Source organism: Haliotis asinina, chromosome 14 (assembly GCF_037392515.1).
Source record: "Haliotis asinina isolate JCU_RB_2024 chromosome 14, JCU_Hal_asi_v2, whole genome shotgun sequence".
Taxonomy (NCBI): domain Eukaryota; kingdom Metazoa; phylum Mollusca; class Gastropoda; order Lepetellida; family Haliotidae; genus Haliotis; species Haliotis asinina.
The window spans coordinates 36884873-36898961 of NC_090293.1; the positions used below are offsets into that span (position 1 = coordinate 36884873).

The window sequence follows — 14089 nt, forward strand, 5'->3', positions numbered from 1 at the left end:
GACGAGGTCTTCAAACCCCTGGGAGCCGAACTCAAGATGAACGACTCGAACGGCACAGTGGTGTTAATCAACAATGGAATAAACCCTTTGAGGCTCGGCCGACCATTAGCGAGGATACTCGGTATGTCTCCTGACGAGATAAAACCAACAACAACCGTCACAGGCACGAAGTTACCCGACCTAGTACCGTACCGAGAGCTGTACATTCATCTCAGTCAGGTGAGCACAACGTATAACATTCAAGGAGGTCACCCTTACACTATATTGAGAGCAGTGCCGGTGAAAACTGAGAAATTCAACGACGGTAGAACCGAGTCATTTTCACCACGGCAGTATAAGAGATTAACCCAGGGCAACATACCTGAGCTGACAATATCGGTGTTAGATATAAATCATAATCCTGTAAATATAGGATACCTCAGCTTAACGCTTCACGTAACATGACCAGCGCACAAGGGCCCGGAGTGAAAAAATGCGTCAATATCGGGATATCCGACCTTGGAGACACGCGCGGTTTCGACGCTCCCGGAGTAGATGGTAAATCGTATGCCTTGCAACTGAAAAACAACATTTACAAACGCGTTGAAATCCCCTCCGGTGGAACCCTAAGTGATATGATAGATACCACAAGAGCAACAGTAAACACTAAGTACTCCCTTGTCAACACCGGTGATAATAATTGGGTAATATACCCATCGTTCGGAGGTAAACTGTTCGACTTAGACGATGTTGAGAGCACTACCGTCGTCAAAAACAAACCATATATGCTCGTCTTCACCGAAGATGACAAGTGGGTGTTGTTACCCGATAACAAATGGTTTCTCAATATTAAACTCGTCTCCCCTTACGTGTTCACGGATAACAAAGACAACCACCTAAACAAAGTCGTGAACAATGGAACCCTGCTCGTGGCTTACGTCCCAACTCAGAGACGTAGTATAGTCGTCAGCCCAGTCAACACTATAGCAGCCCACATGCTATCGAGTAAACCAACCATACAAAACGTGAAATTGCAGTTGGTGTCTGAATTCGAAGGCGTGGTTAAGATACTAGAGAGTCTACCGGCAAACTCAACACTGTTCATCAAAGTCTACCTAGGGGAACCATCGGTGAATGATGTCGAGATCGTGAAGGGGATCAAACTCGGGTGGGTGAAACGACACCAGTTTCAAGTTTGCAACGTTTACGTGCGGGTGGGTGTCGACTCCAAGACCAGTCTGCAGGGGGTCAACGTGATCGTGGAAAACAAGATATCACTAATCAATATCTTCCTGCCTGACAACATACACTTCATGGGTATGAAGTTAACCCCTGAATTATTATCAGAAAACCAGTTGGAAATTATATCATAATAGTATAATAATGACTAGTCATCATCCCAACACTACGCTTAACGACCTGGGAGATACGGAGGGATTCGATCAGCCTGGTGAGGAAGATGAATTATACATCCTACACTTCAAAGACAACGTGTACAGACTGGTGCCGTTATCAGATTTAAAAGAGCCCAAATGGCTGATCAACTTAACACTCGCCTCACCTTATATCACATTAGACGCAGATACGAGGTATACCACTAAGATTAGGAACAACGGTATCTGGCCCGGGGATTTCATTCCGGAGAGGGGATTACGTATGATAACTATGTGGGACAGGAAAAAAAATGGGTTAAATACTAGGTCAAACAATAAATTAACATTTAGTAATCCAAATAAAAGAATATTAATCCCTTTCACACTCATCATAGAAGTCTTCTTTGAGTTAGGCAATGAAAACACCTCAAGAGTACACCAAATTTTACCCGGGGTGTCAATACACTGGTCTAAAGAACACGTAGGTCAATATTGTCGTATTATACAACAACAGACCACCTGGGGTTCTATAAACCGCTTAATAAACCTCAGTGGGGTTTTTATTACAACAGGAGAGTCTATTAGCCTCTCACCTATTATCATTGGTAATAATCTAACCCTTGTAGACTTCAAATACATTGATAGAGTATTAACTGAAACCCAATTAAAATATCTTTCAAAATATATATTATAGGATGGGTCTGTACCCAGTCGTAGAGGAAGTAGCGAAGACGCTTGAAACCGTAGATGGGTTCCGCTTGAGGCAGTTATGTGATGTGAAACGTCAACTAGAACAAGACCGTGACACGCGGAAAGCACTATGTAAAAAGTACAATAGAGCTTTCAATATCGTGGACGGGGCTGACACTACCCTTATGGTAACCAGCATGGGACTAGGGGCGGCAGGCGTTGGGTTGTTGACTACCATCGTGGCTGCACCTATAGTGCTAGGTATTGAAATAACGGCTGGGGTGACAGGGTTGGTAGGGTTGGCGCTTAAGTTAGTATCACGCAGACTGCATCGTAAGGCATTGAAACACGACGAGATCAGGGTTCTGGCCGAAGCAAAGCTGAACACAGTGAGTGAGCGAATTTCCACGGCACTCTCTGACAGTAAGATCTCAGAAGAGGAGTTTCGTTCAATCCTATCTGAACTCACAAAATATAACGGAATGAAACAAGATATTCGGTCCAAGTCTCGTAAGTCTGCTATCAGCGAGGACGAGAAAAAAAAGTACATAGCACAGGGAATACAAAAAGCCCAGCAAGCCTTTATTATGAACACCAAAGAGATCGTAGGCGGTTCACATTAAACTGTTTCATTGATATAAACATAACATAGGGGCGATAGCCGTAAGCGAGCCACCGATCCTATATGGTCAGTCAAAACTTACAACATAGATAAAGTGGATATGAAAGCCGACGAACCTAACTTGTACTACTTGAGGGGTGGGCCGGGTAGGGGGTTTGTAAGAGAAGAATTATTGATCGTACCGTACGGCACAGTGTTACCTCCTACCAAGGCACAGTAATTACCGCCAACTTTTTTGTAGTAGGGGTAATAGTAGCAAGAGCTAATGGCCCAACCAAAGCCTTATTTAGTAAATAAGGCTTTGTAGAGACATTTTGTGAAAGTGAGCCAGAACTGTCATTCCCTATACTACTGGGTTAGTGGAAGGATTGAGATGTCTTGCCTCTCATCAGGACCAGAGCCTTTGTTATCTAGGGATGAGGAAGAAGTGTTAGTACAACATGTACTGAGTATCTCATCTTTTGGATACGGCTACAGAAGACAGGATGTTGCAACTATTGCATCAGATCTTGCGGTCAGCTTGGTTAAGAAAGATGACAACAAACCACTGTTACTTCACTGGTTTTATGGATTTTTGAAAAGGTGGCCTGAAGTAACAGTGCAGAAGCCCAAATCACTTGAACTCCAAAGAGCCAAAGCAAGAAACTGTCGAGAATTACTACAGTCGACTGGAATCCACAATGGACAAGTATAATTTCAAGAATAGTCCAGAGAGAATATACAACTTAGATGAAAAGGGACTGATGGAAAACCATACACCTCCTTAAGTTGTATCCTCCAGTCAGGATGTTCCAGTGTCTGCCAGTCTGTCAAGGTCCAATACCACTACAGCAATAGGGAAATGTCATTCCTCCATACTTCATCTTCAAAGGTCAGCAAATGCGGGATGAACTTTTAGGATGTTGTTCTCCTGGTACAACAGGAACCGTCAGGAATTCTGGATGGTCCAACAGCGAAATCTTCTGACAATATCTCTCTGAACATTTCCTGGGATTCAGCGTTCAACCCACTGCCAAAAACCGCTTTTGATCCTGTATGACGGTCACAAGTCACACGTGTCTGTTTTGTTGAGTGAATGGGCAAGGGATCGGCACTTGATATTATTTGTCCCAGCACATACTTCTCACATACTTCAACCGATGGATGTTGGTTGCTTTAGTCCATTCAAGAGGATTTATTGTAATATCAGACATAACTGCATGGGAGAACATGCCACAAAAGGAGTTGAGAAGCATGCCATTTGTCACTTGGGTTTCAAGGTGTATTCAGCGGCTCTTACACCAGCAAATTTACAAGCCTCGTTCAGAAAATGTGGAATCATTCCTTTCAATAAAAACGCTGTCAGTAAGTCTCATTTTATACCGTCGACGGTATTCAAGAGCTCAACTACTTCTGACCATCAACTGGAAGACAAAGGGACCAGTCAGACAAAGTCTTCATCACCCGTTGTGACTGACATCACAGGTTCATCAACAGCAGCACCTACAACATCAACAGTTTCCAACTTCTTTTCGAGAATTGATGAAACCATTTTCTGCGATCCAAAACATACCAAAAAATGGAAAGTTATGAGTGCAATAGTCGGATGACAACATTCTGCAGAAGATGAAAGATCACCAACAAAATCAGCCATCTACCAAGAAAGGTGTCGTCATTCAAATATACAAGATCATTCTCAAAAAAATGTGAGAACTGTAATCCTGAACCCAGCACTTCAAGAATTGCTGTGCAGAACAGACTCCGAACACCAGTAGTTGACATACACGACTCCGACTCTGAGATCAGTGATGATGATGACGAAGTTTGCTGCCAGTGTAATTTATTTCAGCCTCTAGAGGTGAAAAACTGCGTCTCACTTATTTTGTGAAATGGGCGGAATGCACACACCCTAGCTGTAAACACTGGGTCCACCTACAGTTTTGCACTCCCGTCAAAACAGTTCGTTGAAATTCAGAGTTCTGGTGTCCATGTCACAATGAGAAAGAGGAGTGAAAGAAAGATTGTCAGCCAGTTTAAATACGTTGCTGTTTCTAAAGTGCCGTGATGTTCATAACAGAACTTCGAATTTTGGACATGTTTTGTTTGTTAACGTCGGCTTTGCCGATTTCTTTCGTGAACAGTGTCCCATACGCGGTTGTACATTCCGGGGATCCCCTCTGACACATGGACCAACAGGTGATGTCACCCCCATTAATCTGGAATCTCCCAGCTGAACAGTGGCAGCCACGCTGTTTATCTAGGACTTGATTGAGATCGGGAATTGTGTTGATTTGATTCCTAAATCAATAATCTAAAGCTAAGAAACTGGTTTGGAGTTCTGTTTTTATTTATTCATCCATGCGATAGCATCGTATTCTTATCTGTCTGAAAACCGGGTACACGAGGATAATTAATGAATAACATATAGTGATGTAACCTGAAACATGTGGAAAAGGAGGGAAAAAACATAACATGGTGGTTTCTGTTATCAGAATCAGAAAAGAACAACATTGTTCATTGACTAAACGCATTCTCTAGACCAATCACATTTAGTGTTTAGATAAATGGGTATGTTGATGTGTGGAAGTTATGGTTTGATTGATCATCAAGTTACAGATGTCTCTTGCTACCACAGTTGTAAATCATTTTTGAAACATTTCCCGTAGTCAATGACGTGATCAAATGTATACCCTTTGAAAAACTACTGGCCCACCGGGCTGGCTGTAAAATAAAGTTGTAAGCCCGCCATGTAACTAGCAAGCAGTAGGCTGCCGTGCAGATGCTAATTTTTAAACTTATCCTATCTCACATTATGCATCTCTCTTCCTCGCTTCAACCATGTGTGGAAACGTGCTGTCAGCTAAGTTGAATCAAATCTTCCTGGCCTCTGACCACCTGACATCTACCCCCGCCATAGACACCTGTCAGTCATCTTGCTCGTGCAGCTGTCTCAGCTGATCACGTGATGACTTGTACTTGTCATTCTATTTCTTGTCGCACCACAGTGTGGATGCATGTGTCTCTGTGAAGAGATAAGTTGGAATTGTGAATGAACATGGGGCAGACCCTCAATACTTATGTGTGGATTGCATAGGCACTAGTATTAGGTCTAACAGATGTACATATTGCGCATGGTTAGACGAGGACGAGTTTTCTCTGTATCGGCAGGTAGCTAGTAGACGGTTGTCTGATAGAGATCGTCGGCGAGCAGAAGATGGGCAATCTGCTCCTAAAAAGCCGAGGAAAGAACAACACAAATTAGTTGCTGGATGGTCATCTTCAAAATCAGCAGATAAAGATTTTTTTAATGAACCCTCGGACTCATGCCTGGGTGAGAATTTGAGACGATTGTTTTGTCCTAGTAATTCGGAGGCCTCGTGGGACATGGAGAATTGCCGTTGCCACTACATATTGTGGTTTTATTACAACCACAGCCTTCATTGCATCCGGCATCTATTGTGACGATACCACAGTATTCATCGATTCACCTGACCGATCCATTGACTCACGAACTCTCTAGTGCGATTCGGTCTACCACTCAAGGCCATGACGTGGTTGCAGCTCAGCCGATTGAGTCTAATTCGGCGATTCACTTAAGTGGTAGGGGTGGAATCGATTTGGCGTTTTCCCATCCACTTCACGTGAACGCTTTGATTCACTCTGACGTGATGCGCTCTCAACAACAGCTTCGTTTGGATGTGGCAGTCACTCAACTACTTATGGTCGATTTGGTGATTCACTGTAAAGCAGCGCTTACACAACAACAGGGCAGTCTCGGTTCAGTGCTTCCTCAACCATACTGCTCCAGTGCAGCGCTGTATTCTGAAGTGCGGCTCCCTCAACAGCAGTTTGGGTTTGATGTGGGGCTTACTCAGGGTGACTTCAGTTCGGTGTTTGATCACAGAGTGGTTCGAGCGCAGCGCTTAGTGCACATACAGTCGGCAGTGCGGTGGTTAGGAGTGTGCCTCTTGTGTCAGTGGCTACTCCACATGTATTGACTGCAGCTGTCAGGGCACTGTTAGTAACTTGGTCTACTGGTTACTCAGGCGTGAATGGTTCGTTACATAGCGCTCCGCAGTTTACATCGACGCCTTTATCAAGACCTACTTTGCCGGTCTCCTGGACCCGGTACCGGAGACAATAACATTGCAACCCATGGATTTTGATGCGTTTGTGCTGCATGTAGCTGCGGCGATACAGCAGCAAGCACCTTGACGCTTCTGTTACATTACCCTCTTCTTTACCGATTCACAACAAGGTAGGTATTCATCGGTCTGTCGCCCCGTCTACCTCATTAGACAGCTTGGCAAGTTCAGATGTCAGCATCGATGCGGTAGACACACCGTCTTTACTGATGTGGATTGCTGATAATTTGCGTTTCGCCGGCAGAAGATGGGGGATTTTCATTCTATTACTTTTCCCCCAAGGCCGTGTTTTACGCAGGTAGCAGCGTCCGTTGACACTGCATTTGCTAATCTCAGAATAAATCTGATAAAGGACCATTTTAGTGCTCCCCATTTCAGTCTAGCGTCTATGCATGTGCATGGATTTTCATCTCTGATCGTTTATCCACCTGTGGATGATGATATTTCGTTGTTGGGGTCTAAGCAGAGGTCTTATTCTCCCTTTATGGTTGAGGATTGTGAGGTGTTTCATTTAGACGGGACCATTCGTTAGGTCATGGCTTCTCTCAACATGGTGCTAACAATGGCAGAGGGAGTGGCGATGGCTGTGAGTCATGCGTCGACGCATCAGCAGGCGTACATCCGGGCAGCTATGGTCTTGATGCAGGAACAGTTAAACATCATCCTGCATTTTTTCTTCTACATCACTGCTGTGTGTCAGAAAGAACCTCTACAGCTATCTTCCTAGGAGGATACGTTCCGAACAGATTTAGGCGGAAGACTTGGAGTTTATGCACCAAATTGGACCATTGTGGAAGACCCTTATGTGGTAACCACTCTGTCCAAAGGGTTTCAACTACTTGTTGTGGTGAATCCTCCCTTGACCCGGTTACCAGAACACAGAACATATCCAGTTCAGCAACTGGATGTCTTGTGAACCACAATAGATACGTTAATCCAGATTCTTGCGATAGAGTCCCTGGGACTGGCTCCAGTCAATCCTGGATTTTATTCACTGATTTTTCTAGTCCCGAAGAAATATTTGGACAAGTTGAGGCTAATTTTCAACATGAAGGTATTTAACAAGAGGTATCTACAGGCTCCGTCTCACTTCTGGATGGTGTTAGTAGCTCTTTTAAGAACAATCATCAAGCCGGGGGAATGCATGGTCAGTCTCGATCTGCAGGATGCATATCTGTACATCCCGATCTTCCCAGCTCATCGTAAGTTCCTTCGGTTTGTTTTCAAGGGCACCCACTATCAGTGGCGGGTGCTCCCATTTGGAATTTCTTCAGCTACTTCACCAGTTAGGCTGGTTAGTGGATCAGCAGAAGGAACCTGATTCCTACTCGACGCCTTCAGTTCATCAGGGCAGTGTTTGACACGGAGGTCAACAAACAGTTTGTTCCGAGGGAGTGGGTTCAGCAAGATGCATTGCTTAATTCCCCTTGGGTTAACTCAACCCAGGACGCTCCACTAGTGGCAGGAACTCTTGGGTCTGCTGTGGTCAACTCAGGCTTTAACCCTCAGAGGTCAGCTTCAACTGCTGCCATTGCAAGTGTTTCTAGGTCCACATATCAGGAGGGGCGTTTCGTCTGCACTGTTCACGCTACCCATAGAGCTTCATTCTCATCTAATGTGGTGGATGCAAGAGTTGAATGTTTGCGGCGGAGTTTGTTTACAGCCGCTTGTGGATGCATCTCTACACGGATGGGGAGCTCACCTTCTTGATCAGCAAGCAGCAGGACAGTGGTCTCTCGCAGACTGTACCTGTCACATCAATGTATTAGAGCTCAGGGCAGTAATCTTGGCCATCAGTCATTGGCAGGAACAGCTACAGGGGACGTCCCTTTTGACGTTTGATCAGACAACGCAGTGGTCGTGTGGCACATCAATCGGGTGGGATCCACAGGGTTGTCACCCAAATTGGGTCCATAAGACAGTGAAGATCTATCCTTGTGCCCGGTGCGGGCATTGAGGATCTATTTCGCTGCCTCTAAGGACTGGTGCAGACTGCAGAAGTGTCTCATACAACTCTAGCCTTTTGGTTGAGGTCCACGATTCTATGGGCGCATAGCTTTGCGAATCTTCCACCACCATCATAGGTAAAGCCACATGAGACGCGGGCGTTCGCTTCCACCATGGCGCTCCATTGCAATTGTTCGCTTTAAGCCATAATGGATGGATGTTTCTGGAAGTCTGATACCGTGTTTGCAGCTCACTACCTTCGGGATATATATCGGTCACGGGTGTGGAGGGTCTCATCAGTTTGCTCCTTTGGTCTTGGCGCAGCAGGTGTCGTCGACCCATCTACACATATGAAGCAATTCCTCATGTTCAGTTTTGCTATGTTCATAATAAAGATATTGATGTTATGCATATCTTATGTATTTTCTCATATGGACGAGATCATTCTCACCTAGGGAACTAGGGCCTATTGCACTGTCATACTCATGGTTAGACAGACTGAACGGCTATTCTTGTGTGCAGGCAAAGATGACACTTACTGACCTCTACTCTCTGAGCAATTCCATCAGTGAAGCGTTGAATTTCCAATTACCTAACAGTTTTCGAAGTGTTCCACTCCTAGGTCCTTTCTCACTTTTCGTAAGTTGGGGAGGTTGTACTGAACGTTAAACTAGTTGAGCAACTACTCCTTCTTTCACGGCCCTCTGGGTGGGTGTCTTGGATCACCTGATAAATGGGGCGGCGAGGCCTTGCCAAACTGCGTCCTTTTGCTGTAGCAAAAGTTGCATCTGAAAACCACATTAATTCAGGAGCTCCCACTCCCTAGAGTTTTTGTGCCGTGTAAGCCAAGGGGGTTTATTGAAGCAACCCATCACAAGTATGGAATAACACATTGGGAGTTGGTGCTTCTTCTGGCCTCCTTGTGGAATGCATTGTCACGTGTGGAGTGTGTCAGAGGGTAATCTGCAGCCCTCCTGCCAACTGCAATTGTCCCAGGATAAGTTTAAAAATTTGGATATTTTAACTATAAATTGTATATTTATATACTTGTCCTATCTCACGTAATGTATGCCCAGCCAACCTGCCCCACTTCACAGATTACTGGTAGCTCCAAGACAAGAAAGACAAGTACAAGTCGTCACGTGATCAGCTGAGACAGGTGTATGAACAAGATGATTGACAGGTGTCTGTGGCAGAGGCAGAGGTCAGGTGGTCAGAGGCCAGGAAGATTTGGTTCAACTGACAGCATGTTCCATGTGAGGAAGAGAGAGAGAGATAGGATAAGTATATAGATATACAATTTCTAGTTCAAATTTTCAATTTCATATACTGCATACAGAGGGTCTGATGATGACATCAGCAGTATCAGTGGATGAGCCTTCTTTGATGGTTTCAGCATGGGTTACAACTTCACCGTTCACAGACAATCCAGTGTCAGCCTGATGTTTCCAAAACCAGCTACAGACAAGCAGTACCAGTTCAACGATCTCCTTCAGTTCGGCTGTCTCTTCAGTAATTGTTTTGGGTTCAGAGACCCATCCAAGTTCAGTGATTCATCCCAGTTCAGCTGACCAGTTTGGTTTGGCATTATGCACCAGTTCAACGGGCCAATTGGCTTTGGCAATCTGCTCCTTTTCAGTGGGCCAGTTTGTTTGGCAAACCATCCCAGTTCGGTTCGAGCATTTCGACAGCCTGCTGCAAACCAAATCAATCAGCAAACCAGTCCATTTCGGCAATGTACACCAATTTAACAATTCCTTCAAATTAAACTTGCCCCTGCAGTACTGGAGGACTGGATCCTCAGGCCACTGATTCATTATGAACAGTTTTTCCAATTTCTTTGGATCACACACAAAAAACACTACTGCATCTTGCCATAGATGATTCATGCACTTTTCACTGTGTGGGCACAGATATAGCAGCAAGAGGAACGACTAGAACAACATATGGAGGAGACCCATTGAGTTCTTAGGGCGACTTATTTAGATGGGCTCTTTCAGAAGATAAAAAAGGTACATGATGGGATTTCATTTCTAAGGTTGTCCAAGCATAGCATTATTTGTTTCCTACGCAGTGACACAGAGCAGGTGCATATGAAAGCCATGGCTATCACACATGACCACTGTCAGGTAGTGCTTGACCAGATCACACATTTCCTTCACTTGATCAGACAAAGTGGTCTGCTGAACCATACGTCATTGGGTAACATAACAGAGTTGAACTGTTTCTTCAGCCTTCAGACACAGTCTGGGAGATTGTTGAGCTGAGTCCAGAAGATGCTGACCACCAAACACATTTGTCTGACAAGACCTTCTGCCTCTGGTTGGTACTGATGAGTGACAGTTCAGTAGGTGGAATACTTGGCTTACTTGCCCACAAGTGGACTTTACTGGAAGACCCCTTTCTTAGTATCCACGCTCACCCAGGGTTATAGCTGCTTACATAGAATCACCATTGTTGACAACCAAACTAGTTCATCAAACGTACCCTGAGGCGCAGATGTCAGCTTATGAACCAGCCTTGTTACTTTGATAGAGAAGCCTATTGACCCTTCACCTGACACTCCCAGTTTTCGCTCCCCAAATCTTTTACAAACCATTATGAAACTACATGACCAGCAAAGCTCTAGAGGATGTGTATCTGCATGTCCTGATTTTTTCAGACCATTGTAGTAAGAACATCATAGCAAGAGCCAGATACTACTCAGGGGCAAAGATAGTCATCGCCAATGCCCTGTCATGATCAGAACATCTGTCTCTGACTGAGTTGAAGCTACATCTGCCGATTTTCCAAGTTACATATCCTCAGGTGGATCGGACTACAACCAGGTACAACAACCACTGATCCAGGTTTGTCTCTCCAATCCCAGATGCTGTGGCATGGAACCAAGATGAGCTGGCAATCTCTAGGGAGAATTTGAGTGCCTTTGCACCAGGTCTACTAACTGGAATATTACAGAAGCCACCAAGAAGATGCATATGATTTTGGTCGCATGTTACTGCTTTGAAAGTTTGCCTATCCAGACCCAGTGGCTCGACCCAGCAAAGACGATGCACTGGTCCATTCACACTCATCTTCACTAGTCCCTGCTGATATTTCGTTTTCATATTTAGTGCATTTGAGAGGTCCTTAATTGCCTCAAGGTATTTCAGGGGAAAGGCTGCAGCTATTAGCTTGACTCATTGTTCTTCCACATGCTCACTCTGTGATACAAATGGGAGAATTCTGAGGGCTACAGCAGAGTGAAGGGTATTCTGTCCCCTACTACAGCTTCTGCTCAACCTTTTGCCAAGTGTTCTGCAAGAGATGCTTATTTGGACAAGAAGAGTTTTGAGTGCATTGATTTAAGGGTCTTCATAGTGGAAGTGTTAGCTACAGTGGTTCGAATTTCAGAACTCCATGCTTTGGATGTTATCTAAATTCAGCATTCCTCAGTGTGTGTTGAGACTTCAGGACACATTAGAATTAGATTTTAGCTTGGAAAATCTTTTACAAACCATTATGAAACTACATGACCAGCAAAGATCTAGAGGATGTGTATCTGCATGTCCTGATTTTTTCAGACCATTGTAGTAAGAACATCATAGCAAGAGCCAGATACTACTCAGGGGCAAAGAAAGTCATTGCCAATGCCCTGTCATGATCAGAACATCTGTCTCTGACTGAGTTGAAGCTACATCTGCCGATTTTCCAAGTTACATATCCTCAGGTGGATCGGACTACAACCAGGTACAACAACCACTGATCCATGCTTTGGATGTTATCTAAATTCAGCATTCCTCAGTGTGTGTTGAGACTTCAGGACACATTATTAGCTTAGGTTCGGAGCAAGAAATGATTTGTGTTGTTCGGAACTGAACTTTAAGTGTGTCAAACCTATCGTGCTGTTTCGCCTTTCATCTGTATGTGTGTTCGCGAGAGATGATTTTGAAGCAGGGGCTGGGTAGATTAGACTCATTAGACTTTAATTTAATGGGGCTTTCTGGAAATAGGGTACAGGTGAGGGAACCTTATTATCTCTGTCTTGTTTAGACAAGTATTGTGGGTGAAAAGCTCATTTACTTGGGATTGCCGAAAGTCCCTTGGAGTTTTTGTACTGTGGAAGCTAAGGTGTTTGGGGAACCATCTGCCACAAGAATGACGGTTTTGTACTTAATCAGCAAATTACACTGAGAAAGGGGCTCCTTGTATGGTATCATCACTTGTGTTACGGTTAAGAATTTACCATGACAACTGTTTAAGAAATCCCCTTGTAAACCAGCAAAACAGAACAAAGACAAGTTGTTTACGTTCAAATTCTATATTGTTATACGACGAGAGCAAGGTATACAAAGTCACAAGTCAATATAACAATGCAGATTTCAGGTACAATTCAAGACAGACAAAGTCAGTGGGTCACAAAAATACAATATACCAAACTCACCAAAGTCTTGGTGTGAGAGAGAATCAACTATGGCAGAATGTAAACACAGCAATCGGTGTGACAGCAGATAATGTTGACAGGATTTTCATGTTCAAAAGCGTGGCAGAGATGTAACTCCAGCGAATATGAATGAATGTGAGTGTGAGTGTCACCCTCTGCACAGCAACCAGCCCTTATATGTATTTACAAAGTCATTTCCCGAAAGTTTGGGCACAAACGAACGTCGTCAACACTGTAGAATGGTCTCAAAACAGTATCCCAGAAGCGAACATCACAGAATGCTAAAAGTGTTGACCAGTTAGTAAAACAAAATGTGACTCATAATATTTATTATTAAAAAACACTTAAAACTGTGACCCAATAATAATCATTACTTAATTAATAACAAAAATATACAAAAAATGCACACTCTTAAAACTCTCCCCTTTGAGGAAAAGAAAGTTTCGCAGAAACTTTCTGTTACAATCATAGCAATAATAACATAATGACATGTAATAATATGAGTAATATGAAAAACTTATTGCAGAATTACAATGACAAAATGCAGTTATATACATACAGCATCATCAAGTCATCATACATTTATACCCTGGAAAGTGCATCAGTACAAACATTGTCTTTGCCTCTAATGTGTTTGATCACAAGATTGAACCCTTGCAATGTCAAACTCCACCTCATAAGTCTCTGATTTTTGTTCTTCATTTTGTGAAGAAAAGTCAAGGGATTGTGATCAGTAAAAACCCTCAATTGGCAAAGTGGTGGTACCATGGTACACTTCAAAATGCTGTAAAGCTAACAAAAGCCCCAATGTCTCTTTCTCAATGGTAGAATAATTTCTTTGGTGCTTGTCAAATTTCTTTGAAAAATAACAAACTGGATCCTCAATCCCTGAATCATCCTCTTGAATCAGAACAGCACCTGCACCAGCATC

The 14089-nt window shown here is 43.7% G+C and overlaps 1 protein-coding gene and 1 pseudogene across 6 annotated transcripts in view; both read left to right on the plus strand.

Annotated features, from left to right (window-relative positions):
* The window catches only part of LOC137261940 (vinculin-like), a 163590-nt gene that overhangs the window by 21216 nt on the left and 128285 nt on the right, over positions 1-14089 (plus strand). The window lies entirely within an intron of this gene.
* Positions 1512-7515, plus strand: LOC137261955 (uncharacterized; annotated as a pseudogene).